Below are 16,000 nucleotides of genomic sequence, written 5' to 3' on the forward strand. Positions count from 1 at the left end.
CTTCCCTTCTCACTGCTGTGAGAAGACAAAGCAATCCAGGTACAGCTACTGGCATCACTATTTTAAACCAAACAACTGCTTTTGTTGTTATAACCAGTGCTCGATTTGTGATGGCATTCCGATACCTCTGGTAAGTCACGGTACTGGTACCTCTTCTTTTTTATAAATCAAGCACTGGTCATAACTGTTACTACTTCTACTTGTTTTATTTCTTCAAGATCATGTCACATCCTAAAGGTCAAACCAAACTGAATGTATCTAGAAGAAACTTGTAAATAAGTGTTAATTTTCATAGCCCATTATGTAGTCTCACAGACTGATCAATCTAAAGTTACAAGCAGAGGAGAGGTGATGTGTGGAAAGAATCAAAGAAAAAAACTGAACACACGCCAAATAAGAAGCTGTGTATCACTGGTCGAACGAGTTACAATGGGCTCATTATATCTAATTCTAAACATATACACAGCGAATCTTTGATGAGGCTCAAGTTGCAGTCCTGATGAGGCTCAAGTTGCAGTCCGGCAGAAATTTTCATATGACACTAATATACCTAATACAGCTTCTGTCTAATAGTTCACAGAAGCGAATAAATTTTGAATAATTGAATATATTAAAACAAAACATTCAACATTCCATGCAGAACAAATCACAAAATATTTTAATTTCATACTTTTCATAGTTTTACTTTTGAAGAACTGTAAGGAACTCAGCCATAATGATCATTACTGGATGGACTATTGAATTCTTCTCAAAAGACACACACACACACACACACACACACACACATTCACATTATGCAATGATTCTTGATTCTGCAATTACTTTCTCCAGGTGAGGATAGGAGCAGGGATTGTGAACACACACATGAAATGGGACAATACAACATATGTAAAAGACATAACTCCTTTTGCAATAAACAAATTTATTTTACTGCAGTTGTTTTTAACATGTCATACTAAAAAATCACATTCATTGCAACAGTAAATCCAACACAAGAGATACAGGTGTCATCCACATCAATAAACATTTAATGACGGTGGGTTTTCACAGTGGAATGTAAACCATTTCATTTTCTTAAAGTGTATCTATGATACTACTACAGACATTTACATAACATTAATGTATTACCACACACATTAATTTGGCACACATGGTAAAATAAAAATAATGATCTTGGGTACTGGCTGTTGCCTATCCCTAGAACCATATACGGTGGTGGCAGAGAACGTTTGGTTGTGCAATCCTGTAGTCACTCTGTTGTGGTACTGGATTTGCAATGTGCTTCTGAAAATAAATCAAAGATATATTGAATGAATTATTGAATATTTTTTGACAGAACCTGGCAGTAACGGAAAGAACAAAAATTAGTAAGTATGTACTGATCAGTAACATGGATTTTGTATGTAGAACACACCACCCTGTCACCAATGATGTGCAAATCAATCTCAAATGAAATACCTAGGAGTAAAAACTCCTACATTTTAGCATATATTAAGTTGTTAAATGGTGGAACATATAATCAGCTAATCTGATCATGTATTGCATTCACATTGCAACTGGACAGCTGAAGATAGTGATGCTACGGATTTACCAACAGTCATCATGTAGGTACGTGTTCGAGGCATTAAGCATTCTAATAGCACCTTCACATTATATACATTTACTAATGTGGCTTGATATGAATAAACCATCACAATTTCAAAAGAATAGAAATTAATTCTACTCATTCACCATATTCTGTACATCCCACCAAGAAGGTAAACAAGAATAGAAATTTCTTCTACTCTACCACCAAGAAGGTGAACCTACAGGAAGCAAGTGAAGGTAAATATAACAAAAGACAACCAAACATTGCTTAAGCTGTACACTATATTAACAAGAAACTATCACAATACTGCTGAATGCTAGTTCTGTTTATGCCAGTTAAATGTGCTCCAGTGAATTAGAAACAAAGCTGCTGCTACTTCAGCTATATTAGGTAGTTGCTTGATGTCTTATAAGAAACTTAATATTTACTTCATTAATAAAGTATTTTTTTCAAAGAAAACAGTAACCTAAATATGTAATTACATAGGACAGTTTACAACACACTACCTGCCATCCATCTAAAGAAGAAATCAAATCCTTGCATTAAGATAATCAGTGGAAGGAGTCACTAATGAGATATGTTTTAAATTTTCCTTTGAATTAGCTGAGATAACTAACTTCTTGTTGTACATTAGATGGGAGCTTCTCAAAAATCTTTATATCACAGAACATAACTTTGTTAAATCCTAGTTAAGGATGCAAAGTTTACACAGAAGTTATATTTCTGTCTTGTATTTATAGTGCAGATCAAATTTCGGCTTGAACTGATTTTTTCACAACCACACTACGCCTTGATTAATATAACTCTATGATTGTGGTAGTGGCTAAGAGTCAGCCAACAGCTGCTCTTTCTTGACACCTATGTGCCTGCTATAATGACTGATTTTTTTAGGTACCACACAGCTTTCTCAACTGCAGTACAATGCACAGGAAGGCAAGAGCCAACTGTTGCCCTATCCACTATCCCCACCGCTGCTGACAATGACAACAATAAAAGTAATCTGAATGTATGTTTTTCTCTATTTGCATTGCATGTACTGCTCTTGCTCGTTCTAAGTATGTGGAATGATGAATATAACGAATGACCCTGCGCCACCATAGCTGTTTGTCAACCAAGAGGTTATATTAACCAAAATTTAGAAGAAAACATAATAATTGTGTATCACTAAGTCTGCCAAAGGTTCACAAAAGTGTTCAACAATAGCCACAAAAGTTTTTTATTATTGTCCCACTAATATAATCTAAGAGGTTCTTAAAAAAAAAATTCCATAAATTACTGCCGGCCACCTTTTTCAATCATTATTTACCAGTTTTGAATCACTATCATCATATGGTACGTATTTATTGCATGTTTGCAGCTTTGTTGGAGTTGTGCAGCTGTGGCCAGGTGTGAACTGTACATACTTTATTTATTTATTTATTTCTTGTTCCGTAGATCCAGTTAGTGGGTCAATCACAAGGATATTGAACGTGTCAAATTGTACAGGTTTCAATTTAAACTTACAATAAATACAAGGGCATTTCAATGGCAAATTGTACATAGTTTAAGTAAGACACACTATAAATACAGTAACAGATACAATGTCAGCTAGATAACATAACTACCATTTGACAGAAAAAGGAGCTTCAAATAAAGGTTAAAGATAAGAGCACAAAGTTAAATCAGATATTAGGCCTACAAGAGTAAATACATGTACAGCCAATCTGTTGTTACAAAAAGTGTGCTAATGCCCAAATGCACAATAAAATCAATTGAACTACTTCTAGACATAATACGTTTAGTGATGGTATACATTTTCTTTCAGGTATTCATCCACAGTATAATAAGATTTCTCTGTCAGGTAATCTTTGAGAACTTGTTTAAATTTTGGCAGTTCTGTATGAACACATTTGATATGTAGTGGTAGAGCATTGAACAGCTTAATGCTGGAGTAGTAAACTCCTTTTTGTACCAGAGTGAGACGTTTCATTTCTAACCACATTTGGTGCGTATATGTTTCGTTCCCTTTCCATAACTACATGAGACACAAGAATGCTGCAAATATGCAATACATGTGCAAAATCTGATGATAAACCACTTGTTAATCTAAAACCAGTAATGGTAAATAGAAACTGAAGAATAAAACCAAAGACAATTGGCTGCTGTAACCCTTTACAAAAATTTAAATCTGAACTGAAATTGCTTGTTCTGGCAACTTCTGCTTGAAAGATGGATATTTAACAAAAACCATGTGGTATAAAAAGACTACAATGATTGCTTGTGCTATTTAAAAGTAGACGTAAACATTCTGAAACAGTAACATGAGCAGTAACAGAGACCAATATGTTCATTATCATTACTTTTCAGCCAATAAGCTAGCTGGTAATCTGTAAATAGCCAGTATGTAGTCATAAACAGAGAGTGTAAATCCAAAGTAATCTACACCATTTTGATAGAAACAGACCAATGGTCCTTGGAACACAGTATCATTTTTAACTAATTAAAACACACACAAACTACATCGGAGGAACAAAATCAGTTTATATAAAGTGATCTACTTCTCAATTATAAAATATATCTAAAAATAAAGATGCTGTAACTCACCAAACGAAAGCGTTGGTATGCTGATAGGAGACAATAAAAAACACAAACACACACACGAATTTGAAGCTTTCACAACCCACGGTTGCTTCATCAGGAAAGAGGGAAGGAGAGGGAAAGATGAAAGGATGTGGGTTTTAAGGGAGAGGGTAAGGAGTCATTCCAATCCCGGGAGAGGAAAGACTTACCTTAGGGGGGAAAAAGGACAGGTATACACTCGCGCACACACACACATATCCATCCGCACATACACAGACACAAGCAGACATTTGTAAATTTTGTGTAAAGATAAAAGAAATAAAAAAATTGTCTTCATTTAAACAAGCAGTATTCAAATGTTTAATGACCAACTGATATTACAGTGCAAACGAATACCTGGAATAGCTTCATACAAAACAATTAGAGCCGGCCGGTGTGCGGTTCTAGGTGCTTCAGTCTGGAACCGCGTGACCTCTACGGTCGCTGGTTCGAATCCTGCCTTGGGCATGGATGTGTGTGGTGTCCTTAGGTTAGTTACGTTTAAGTAGTTCTAAGTTCTAGGCGACTGATGACCTCAGAAGTTAAGTCGCATAGTGCTCAGAGCCATTTAGCCAAAACAATTGGATTTATGTACTCTGTGCCAATAGTAATTTTTATCTTACTGTTGCTATGATCTAAATAAATAATATGTACAAAAGTGTTAGAATTATTGTGTGTTATGTCTAAATATCAACTGTGTATTCCATGTAAAAAGTCTCTCTCATACATTAATATAATTAATCAAAGTTGAACATGCTATTTGAATGTAGTCTGATGTTGTGTAGTCTACTTCGCACATTTGTATTTATTGACGAAATCCATGCAATGTACATTGACTCTGCATGAATATACTGCTATTACTACTTCTTAGCTCCTCGAATTTTTCACTCTCTGACCTTGCTACAGATTTATATGGTGTGCTCTCCTTTGTGAGAAAGGATATCTTACCTCATCAAACGTTTTGCTTCATGAAAAATCTATATGTCGTTGTCTAATACTGAAAAAAAACTGTTAATACAAATAGTACCCAAGACTGGTGTGGTTTCTCGAGCTAATTATGTCTATTTTGTCACTGTCTGTCAGATAAAAGACAATAGGCCTTTCTGACATTGTAGAAATTGTAACACACACCAAATAAACGAGACGGTTTTGGCACAAATTGTCATTTTTATAACACGACAGAATATAATTCATGAAGTACCAATATCAAAGCAAAAAGCTTTGTTACGAAATTGTTTCAAATTTCATTCAAACGCTCCAGTTCCTCAAGCATGAGATCAAAAAGTACTAGTACGAAATTTTTATATAATTTTGGAATCATCATAATCTTCCACGATTTGTGTGATTTCCCCGTTTCTTCTGCTTGCTCGTTCACACAAACAATCTTGTCATCACTAATTCTGTAACTATACCTGCCAGTGTCAAAATAGCAAACTGGTCAAAATTTTTCTGTGTAAATTTCATTTTCTTATATACACCGAGAAGACAATATGTAATCTTTCTTAGCTGTTAGTCGTTTATTTCCATTCCACTCAGCAGTCCGAATCTATGGATTTTTTTATAACAATGGTGATCATTCGCAAACCCAGTAAACCACATAATCAGACAGCGATTGGCAATTCATCCGTTCGTATAGCCCATGTTGTCTGCATGAAAGTTTATTTGTAGATGCAACGAGGATTCCCCCGACAGAGACATCAAATACATTATGCACACATTCAAAAATCAAGTTATGATTCATTTAGAAATCAACTTAGATAATGTGTTCAAAAATGTTCAATAACCAACAGCGAAGCGTTTCAAAATCACGTGAATAATCGACAGACCAAAGTGCGCTGGATGGTGGGCTCTTTGTGAAGGAAGGTTTTTTTTTTTTTCCTCAAGAATATGATTTCGGCACCCCGCCCCTCTCTCCTAGATGCGGGCCTGCTGTGCATGCGTCAATCTGGCAGCTTGAGCGCACCAGTAAGTAAAGCATCCAGCTGTTTCCTATGACTGCTAACACTGCCAAGAGCCTCATTTCTGTAGCCAGACGCAGGAGAAGGGGTACTACTCGTACGCGACTCAACTGCACATGCGCTCGCTTGTAACTGCTAAAACGGATCTAATGTTAACAGTTGTTGCTATTGGCAGACGCTTGTACGAGCAGTGTTTTGTTGTTGCCTATGGCGCATTTCCTTTGCAATTTAAGTTTTATTTTCGTTTCTTTTTTTTTTTTTTTTTTTTCCTCGTTCATGTTTTGTTGCTGCAGTATTATTCTGCAGTAGCGGGATACAGTAATATCCTTTTTTAGCGATTCGGTTCTTACCAGTCAAAACCACAAAAATTTAACTGAAAACAAATTCAATGAAAAATTCCAGGAATTCCCACGTTTTTCCCGGTTTTCTCCCGGATGAAAATATTCCACGGTTTTCCTGGATCGTATACACCCTGTAGGACATATTCTAAGATATCGAGGGATTGCCAATTTAGTATTTAGTACCGGAGGGAAGTGTTGGGGATGCAGGCTGGTAATAATCGTAGAGGAAGACCGAGAGACAAATACAGTAAGCAGCTTCAAAAGGATGTGAGTAGCACATAGAGCTGAATCAAACCAGTCTTCGGACTGAACATCACCACAGCAACAACTTGTTATTCATTGTATCACCAAAAGTTTGGCAAAAGGGTTAGCAGTAACTGACTGTGTAGCTTCCTATTTATTTGGTACTTAGAAAATGAATGATTGCAGGAGTGTAGACTCCAAAATGACGGGTGCGTAGGGACAATGCTCTCATTGTTGCAGGTGTTGGTCTGCTAGGAAAATGGTACTCTCAATCCAATCAAAGGACCTGTGTTGCTGCAGTAGGATCTTTATCTGGCTACACAGTTTGTGTCTAATACGCAACATGTAACGGATACAGCTTAGAAACCGAGTCCAAATTTCAGTGATTAACAAAATCATTGGGCTAATCAATACCTATAAGTTATTATTACAAAACATAAATTATAATGGTACTAATGCCTTTGTAAGTCAGTAGTAACCACTGTTGCACAGAAAGGTTGCGGGGCTGGTAGTGAGTTTCTTGTGTGTGTTTCTGACTGCGACCTCAGATTGAAACTGGTAAGATCAATCATGACAGTACTAATAGTAGATTTAGATGTTGATCACATCATCATGCAACCCTCACACCATAAATAAAATTAAAATTTAGCCTCAAAACACTGTGTTGCACGAATAAAAGTAAGTGTTACTGGCAACTCGGATCACAGTTTTTACCATTTACAGCTCCCCCTCGTACTGTGGAAGTTATTCCCTGATGTCTTAACAGGTGTCCTACCATCTTGTCCCTTCTTGTTGTCAGTGTCATCCACATATTCCTTTCCTTGGTGAATCTGCAAACCACCTCATTCCTTACTTTCTCAGTCCACCTAATTTTCAACATTTCATCTTTCTTCGATTGACTCTCAATCTGTATTCTGTACTAGTTAGACTGTTCATCCACTCAACATATCCTGTAATTCCTCACTTTCACTGAGGATAGCAATGTGCTCAGTGAATCTTATCTGTGATATCCTTTCACCCTAAATTCTAATCCCACTCTTAAGCCTTTATTAAATTTCCACCACTTCTTCTTCGAGGTACAGATTGAACAGTAGGGACAAAAGACTACATCTTTGTCTTACACCCTTTTCAATCTGAGCACTTCATTCGTGGTCTTTCAGTGTCACAGTTCCCACTCGGTTCTTTTACATTATGTATATTACAAGTCTTTCCCTATAGCTTATTCCTGTCGTTCTCAAAATTTCGATCATCTTGCACTAGTTTACGTTGTCAAATTCTTTTTCCAGGTCAACAAATCCTATGAATGTGTCTCGATTTTTCTTCAGTCTTCCTCCCATTATCAAACGCAACATCAGAAGTGCCTCTCTGGTGCCTTTGCCTTTCCTAAAGCCAAACTGATCATCGTGTAACAGAACTTTAGTTTTCTTTTCCAATCTTGTGTATATATTCTTGGCAGCAACTAGGATGCATGAGCTGTTAAACTGATTGGGCAATAATTCTCACTTTGCTGTGTCTTGCTATCTACAGAATTATGTGTATGATGTTTTTCTGAAAGTCTGACAGTATATCGCCAGTCTTCTACACACCACGTGAATAGTCGGTTTGTGCCATTTCTCTCAATGATTTTAGGAATTACAGTGCAATGATATGTCTTCTGCCTTATTTGATCTTCAGTCAGCCACAGCTCTTTTAAATTCAGATTCCCTACACTTCCTATTTATTTTATTCCTAAGTGACTTGTATTTCTGTCTTCCTCAATTCTCTTCACATTTTTGTACTAGTTCTTTCGTCGATCAGTGGAAATATTTGTTCTGTTACCCGTGGTCTCCTCGCAGTTATCCTCCTTGTACATATGTTTGTCTTTTCAACTTCTGTGATTGTCCTTTTTAGAGATATCCAGTCCTCTTCAACTGAACTGTCTAAAGAGCTATTCATTATTACAGTACCTATAACCTCAAATAACTTCAAGCATGTCCCTTCATTCCTCTGTACTTCTGTATGCCACTTTTTTGTGCACCGATTCTTCCCGACTTCTCTCGAATTTCAGCCTACGCTACATAATTACGAAATTGCGAGCTGAGTCTACATCTGCTCCTAGGTACGCCTTACAGTACAATATCTGATTTATCAATCTCTGCCCGACCGTGATGTAATCTAACTGGAATCTTCCCGTATCTCCCTAACTTTTCCAAGTGTACCACCACCTCTTGTGATTCTTGGACAGAGTATTTAGTATCACTAGCCAAAATTTATTGCAGAACTTAGTCTTTCTCCTCTCTCAAGCCCATATTCTCCTATAACCCTTTCTTCTAGTTATTATGTTACAATCACATTCAAATCCCCCATGACTATTATACCTTCACATCCCTTTACATACTGAATTACCTTTCTCTCTCTCTTCAGGTTTGCTGTTGATTCTGATGAGAACAACCCGATCACTGAACTGTTCACAGTACCACACTCTCTGCCCTACCTTCCTATCCATAACGAATCCTATACCCTTATGCCATTTTCTTGTTTGACCAGAAATCCTTGTCTCCTTTCCATTTCACTTCACTGGATCCCACTACATCTAGATTGAGTCTTTGGATTTCTCTTTTCAGATTTTCTAGCTTCCCTACCAAATTCCAACTTCAGATGTTCCATGCCCCAACTTTTATGATGTTAGCCTTTTATTGGTTTTCGACCTTTTTATCACTGGCACCTCCCTCTCGGCAGTCCCCTCCCAGAGAGTTGAATAAGTGATTAGTTCAGATTCTTTTGCCAATGTAGAAAACATCATGACAATTTTGCAATTACAGGCCACATGTCCTGTGTCTTTAATGCAATGGTTTCCATTCCCTTCTGTACTATCATGTTGTTTATCATTGCCAATTCACTCACCTTTTAGGGCAGTTCACATCCCAAAGCAAGACAGTGCCCTAAACCTCCAACCCCTCCTCCGCCTTCTTCGACAAGGATGTCGGCAGAGCGAAGATGGCTTCTTACGTTGGAAGTCTTCGGCTGCCGTGCTGATGACCTTGATTCAAAATTTTAAGCAGTGGGAAGGGTCAAACCCAGGACCGAGGATGTTTCAATAACTAGTCAAAGATGCTACCGTTGGACAATGGGTGCAAATTATACGCCACTTATGATGGAGTAATTCCTGCTGTGGCCTATGTAAAGAATCTATAACCCATACAAAACAGTACAATGTGGTAAAATTACCAGCAACAGATCATTTAGTAAATGAATGTTGCTCGGTTACGGAATAACGTGTATCATAAATTAAAAAACAATATTTGTATAACACGGTATTGCATATAAAATAGTGGATAACACCCTGTACTCTCTTTGGTAGGGAAGGTTGGAAAGACCGCCAGGTCGTATAAGCAGTCAAGAAGAAAAATTCCTGGATATCCTGGTTACAAACACACTTTTTCCCAGATGGAAATACTCTTTTTTTCTGGGTGAAAATACACTATATCCCAGGTGAAAGATCATTGTTTTTCCATGTTACTTGGCAATATAGGTTTTATACATAGACGTAGAACTTCTCAGCATTTTTGGAAACGCAACTCGGCAAATGATAATGTATTATGAGAAGTTCTTTGATGTGCAGCAGCACGTACACTGCATATTTTGGTATTTGAAAGTATAAGTACGAATTCCACAAACACATCACGGCAGCTTCTGGAGTACTGACACCAGCCGATGACAGCAGATATTCAGAGCACAGGAGACGTGATGCAGTACGCCAATAGCAACACCACTCTTAAGTAGTGCGGCCATACATCTAGCAAAAGTTAATGGCTAATTAACATACACACAGTATAATTACAAGAAAAGCTAAGCTTTCACATATAATATTAGTCGTCAAAAATTTTTTGCTACTTTTTTTCCAAGGGTGTGTGGTTAGGCAGAACCCTAAGAGCACAGCTTCAATTGCTGAGGATGAATATTTCTGACAAGCACGATTATAAATTTCACTGCTATGCACAGAAAATTTTGTGATTTACCTGGCCAAATAAATGTTCTGTCCAGCACTTCGACTTTTGCATAGAAATGCTAATTACGTGTCAAACTGCTCGAGAACTCACCTCGTACTTTATTTGAAGGATAATTTTATGTTTTGCTGTCATCATTGCATAATTTGTAATCTATGAAAGAACTAAAATAAATATTAAAAACTAAACTTAAAGCTTGGTATTTTTTAGCATGTGTTGCCCTTTAAGGTATATCAAACACAAAAGTACCAATAAAATTTTAAATAATAGCATAACTGGCTGGTTTTCTGGGTCCTAAATTTTGCTAACCGGCTGGTCCAGAAAGTTAAGTTTTGCACGAGAGTCGAACACTCCGTGATTTAAGAAATTCGTCGCACATTCTCACGTGTGACATAATTAATTTTCTGTAAAAGGAAATCTACTTCGCAAGCAATGCTTCTCAAATCACCACTCTCAATATTTCCCCGCAGCCTGTTAGAAATGTAAACAGTTTGATGTCATACTATTCAAAAGCAGTTTGTTGTTATGAAGTATTACACAGTCTCACTCCTAAAGCCTACGACACATTTTGCTGTTAGCAGACGAGTGTGTATGCACTGTGTTTTGTTTCTGTAAGTGGTGCATTTTTTTTATAACTAATGTTTTAGTTCAATGTTATTCTGTCATTTATGTTTTATTACTGCAGCAGCACAGTAAAGTATAATTCTTTGTCAGCATATCAGTTCTTACCAGTCAAAATCACAGAAATTTAACTGAAAACTACACAACGAGAAATTCTCAGAATTCTAAAAAATTCCTGAGTGTTTCCTGAATGCAAAAATTCCCATATTTTTCACGTTTGTTCCAGGGAATGTACACCCTGACCACAAAAAGCAAAGCACTTTCTTTCTAAATTAAATACATTTCTATTTTAAAGTAGGTGTACCAAGTACAACAATTATACAGGGAGTGTGTATAGGAATTATTAGACGTCAGATGCACTTTACTTCATGAAAATACATCAAGCACAATATAAATACGCACTCAGCATTTCTCCTCATGAACCATGGACCTTGCCGTTGGTGGGGAGGCTTTGAGTGCCTCAGCGATACAGATAGCCGTAACGTAGGTGCAACCACAATGGAGGGGTATCTGTTGAGAGGCCAGACAAACGTGTGGTTCCTGAAGAGGGGCAGCAGCCTTTTCAGTAGTTGCAGGGGCAACAGTCTGGATGATTGACTGATCTGGCCTTGTAACGCTAACCAAAACGGCCTTGCTGTGCTGGTACTGTGAACGGCTGAAAGAAAGGGGAAACTACAGCCATAATTTTTCCCGAAGACCTGCAGCTTTACTGCATGGTTAAATGATGATGATGTCCTCTTGGGTAAAATATTCTGGAGGTAAAATAGTCCCCCCATTCGGATCTCCGAGCAGGGACTACTCAGGACGACGTTGTTATCAGGTGAAAGAAAACTGGCGTTCTACAGATCGGAGTGTGGAATGTCATATCCCTTAATCGGGCAGGTAGGTTAGAAAATTTAAAAAGGGAAATGGATAGGTTAAAGTTAGATATAGTGGGAATTAGTGAAGTTCGGTGGCAGGAGGAACAAAACTTCTGGTTAGCTGAATACAGGGTTATAAATACAAAATCAAATAGGGGTAATGCAGGAGTAGGTTGAATAATGAATAAAAAAATAGGAGTGTGGGTAAGCTACTACAAACAGCATAATGAACGCATTATTGTGGCCAAGATAGACACGAAGCCCACGCCTACCACAGTAGTACAAGTTTATATGCCAACTAGCTCTGCAGATGACGAAGAGATTGATGAAATATACGATGAGATAAAAGAAATCATTGACAGTGAAGGAAGCCGAAAATTTAATAGTCATGGGTGACTGGAATACGATAGTAGGAAAAGGAAGAGAAGGAAACATAGCAGGTGAATATGGGCTGGGGATGAGGAATGGAAGGGGAAGACACCTGGTAGAATTTTGGACAGAGCATAACTTAATCATAGCTAATACTTGGTTTAAGAATCATGAAAGAAGGTTTCATATAGACTATATAATGGTAAGACAGAGATTTAGGAATCAGGTTTTAAATTTTAAGACATTTCCAGGGGCTGATGTGGACTCTGACCACAAACTATTGGTCATGAACTACAGATTGAAACTGAAGAAATTGCAAAAAGGTAGAAATTTAAGGAGATGGGACTTGTTAAACTGAACGAACCAGAGGTTGTAGAGAGTTTGAGGGAGAGCATTATGGAATGATTGACAAGAATGGGGGAAAGAAATGCTGTAGAAGAAGAATGGGTAGCTCTGAGAGATGAAATAGTGAAGGCAGCAGAAAATCAAGTAGGTAAAAAAAGAGGGCCAGTAGAAAAACTTGGATAACAGAAGAGAGACTGAATTTAACTGATTAAAGGAAAAAAAAAGCAGTAAATGAAGCAGGTTAAAAGGAATACAAACGTCTCGAAAATGAGATCGACAGGAAGTGCAAAATGGCTAAGCAGGGATGGCTAGAGGACGGATGTAAGGAGATAGAAGCATGTATGAATAGGGGTAAGATAGATACTGCCTACAGGAAAATTAAAGAGACCTTTGGAGAAAAGCCAACAATCTGTATGAATAACAAGAGCTCAGATGAAACCCCATCCTAAGCAAAGAAGGGAAATCAGGAAGATAGGAGTACATAGAGGGTCTATACAAGAGCAATGGACTTGAGGGCGATATTGTGGAAATGGAGCAGGACGTAGAGGAAGATGAAATGGGAGATACAATACTGCGTAAAGAATTTGACAGAGCACTGAAAGACCTAGGTCAAAACAAGGCCCCGGGAGTAGAAATCATTCCACTGGAACTACTGATATCCTTGGGAGAGCCAGTCATGACAAAACACTTCCATCTGGTGAGCAAGATGTATGAGACAGGCGAAATACCCTACGACTTCAAGAAGAATATAATGTGAATGCTCACTCCCGAGATATTTACTCTATGGTGATACCCCGCCACTCCCTCGATCGTTTGAGATAGGACGTCAAAAATTCAAAAAGTCAATTTTCAAAAATATATTCATTTTTGTAGCGCACATCTTTCTAATGCATAAAACACATGTGTACGAGGAAATGTAAGACATGTCATTTGATCGTTAAGTGTGCCAAAGTGCAGTGCCACACCTCTTCACACAGCATTCTCCTATTGCATGTCACTGTATTTCGCTCCGTGGAATTGAAATGCGTATATTTTGTAATGAATGCCATCAAGCCATATTAAGGACAGTGGAAATTAAAATTGACATCCTGTCCCTCTTCTTTTTTAATAAAAAAAATAAATAAAAAATTTAAAAAACCTTCAGAAAATTTGCACTCTTAATTCCCTATCAGCTAACAACTTCCTGCTTTGCAAGACATAAAATTAAATATAGGATACATAAAACCAGTAAAGACATGAGACAAGCAAGACAACACACATTTCTTCAATCCTTAGCTCCTAGATTTTTTTTCCTCTCTAATCTTGCTACAGCTTTACATGGCGTGCTTTCCTTTCTGCGAAAGAATCTCTTACATAATCAAAGTTCGTCAAACGTTTTGCTACATGAAAAATCGAAATGTCGTTGTCTAATACTGAAAAAGCTATTAATACAAATAGGACCCAAGACTGGTGTGGTTATTCGATCTGATTACGTCTATTTTGTCACACTCTGCCAGATAAAACAAAATAGGCCTTTCTAAATACTGCAACAGTTGTAACACACACCAAATAAACGAGACTGTTTTGGCACAAACGGTCATTTTTAATGACAGAATATAATTCACAAAGCACCAATATCAAATACCTATTAGGCCTACTACAATCAAAAAGCTTTACTTTAGGAAATAGTTTCACACTTCATTCATACGCTCCAGTTTCTCAAACATGAAATCGAAAAGTAGTAGTAGTATGAAATTTTTTTACAAACTGGGAATCGTCATATTGTTCCATAATTTGTGTGATGTCCCCGTTTCTTCTCCTTCCTCGTTCTTTATCACTAGTTCCATAACTATTCCTGTCAATGTCAAAGCTTATTCGCCGATTAACTTCACTAACTCTGCCAGACTCACCGGTTTAGTTATCCCGCGATTATTCTCCGGTTGGGCATTGTTACATGTTCGTACAATGCCTTTTCCCTGCTACTTCCAGAAAAGAACTTAAAGCGGCTGCTAACGAGGGACTGTACAACTGGCCCTTACTAGTACAGTGATCTGGCCAAAAATTTTCTGTCAAAATTTCATTTTTTGGATACACCGAGAAGGTAATACGTAATCGCCGGCAGCTGTGGCCGAGCGGTTCTAGGCACTTCAGTCTGGAAGCGCGCGACCACTACGCTCGCAGGTTTGAATCCTGCTTCGGGCCTGGATGTATGTGATGTTCTTAGGTTAGTTAGGTTTAAGTTGTTCTAAGTTCTAGGGGACTGATGACCCCAGATGTTAAGTCCCATAGTGCTCAGAGCCATTTTAATATGTAATTTTTCTTACCTGTTATTCGCTTATTTCCACTCCAGTAGTCTGGATCTATGGATTTCGCTAGTAATTATAACAACACTCATCATTCAGAAACCCAATCAACGATGCAATCAGACAGCAGTTGGCATTCATCCGTTCGGCCTTACTGCGCTCAGCTTGTGTAGCCCCTTTTGACTGTAGGAAAGTTTGTTTCTACATGCGACGAGGATTCCCCTACAGACACATCATGTACACTATGTACGCATTCAAAAATCAACTAATGATTCATTCAGAAATCAACTTAGAATGTGTTAAAAAACCGACAGGGATGCGTTTCAAAGTCATATGAATAGTCGATAGACTAACGTGTGCTGTACGCTGGGCGCTTTGTGAAACAAGGTTTTTTCCGCTCAAGAATATGAATCCCCCCCCTAGATCTAGGCCTGTTGCGCACGCATGAATCTGGCAACTTGGGCGCTCCAGCATAATTTTTCCCTGTACCATCTAGCTGCTTGCTGCGGCTGCTTACACAGGCAACAACCACATTTCTGTAGCCAGAAGCGGGAGAAGCTACTACTCAACTGCGCATCCGCATGATCCCGCTCGTAAATGCTAAAACGACTCTAAAGGCCCGTCCCCACGCAACGATCTGTCTGCGCACAGCACATCTGTACATGCAAAAGATCGCTGCAAATGTGGTGTGTTCACACAACACAAACCCCAATCTACTACTCGCCCGCCATCTGTCAGTGTAGAAAAGAAATATCAGTGGCAAGCGACTTCGCTCCCCGTAAACGTCAAAAATTTAATTCAGTTATTTT

Source organism: Schistocerca piceifrons, chromosome 10 (assembly GCF_021461385.2).
Source record: "Schistocerca piceifrons isolate TAMUIC-IGC-003096 chromosome 10, iqSchPice1.1, whole genome shotgun sequence".
NCBI lineage: Eukaryota > Metazoa > Arthropoda > Insecta > Orthoptera > Acrididae > Schistocerca > Schistocerca piceifrons.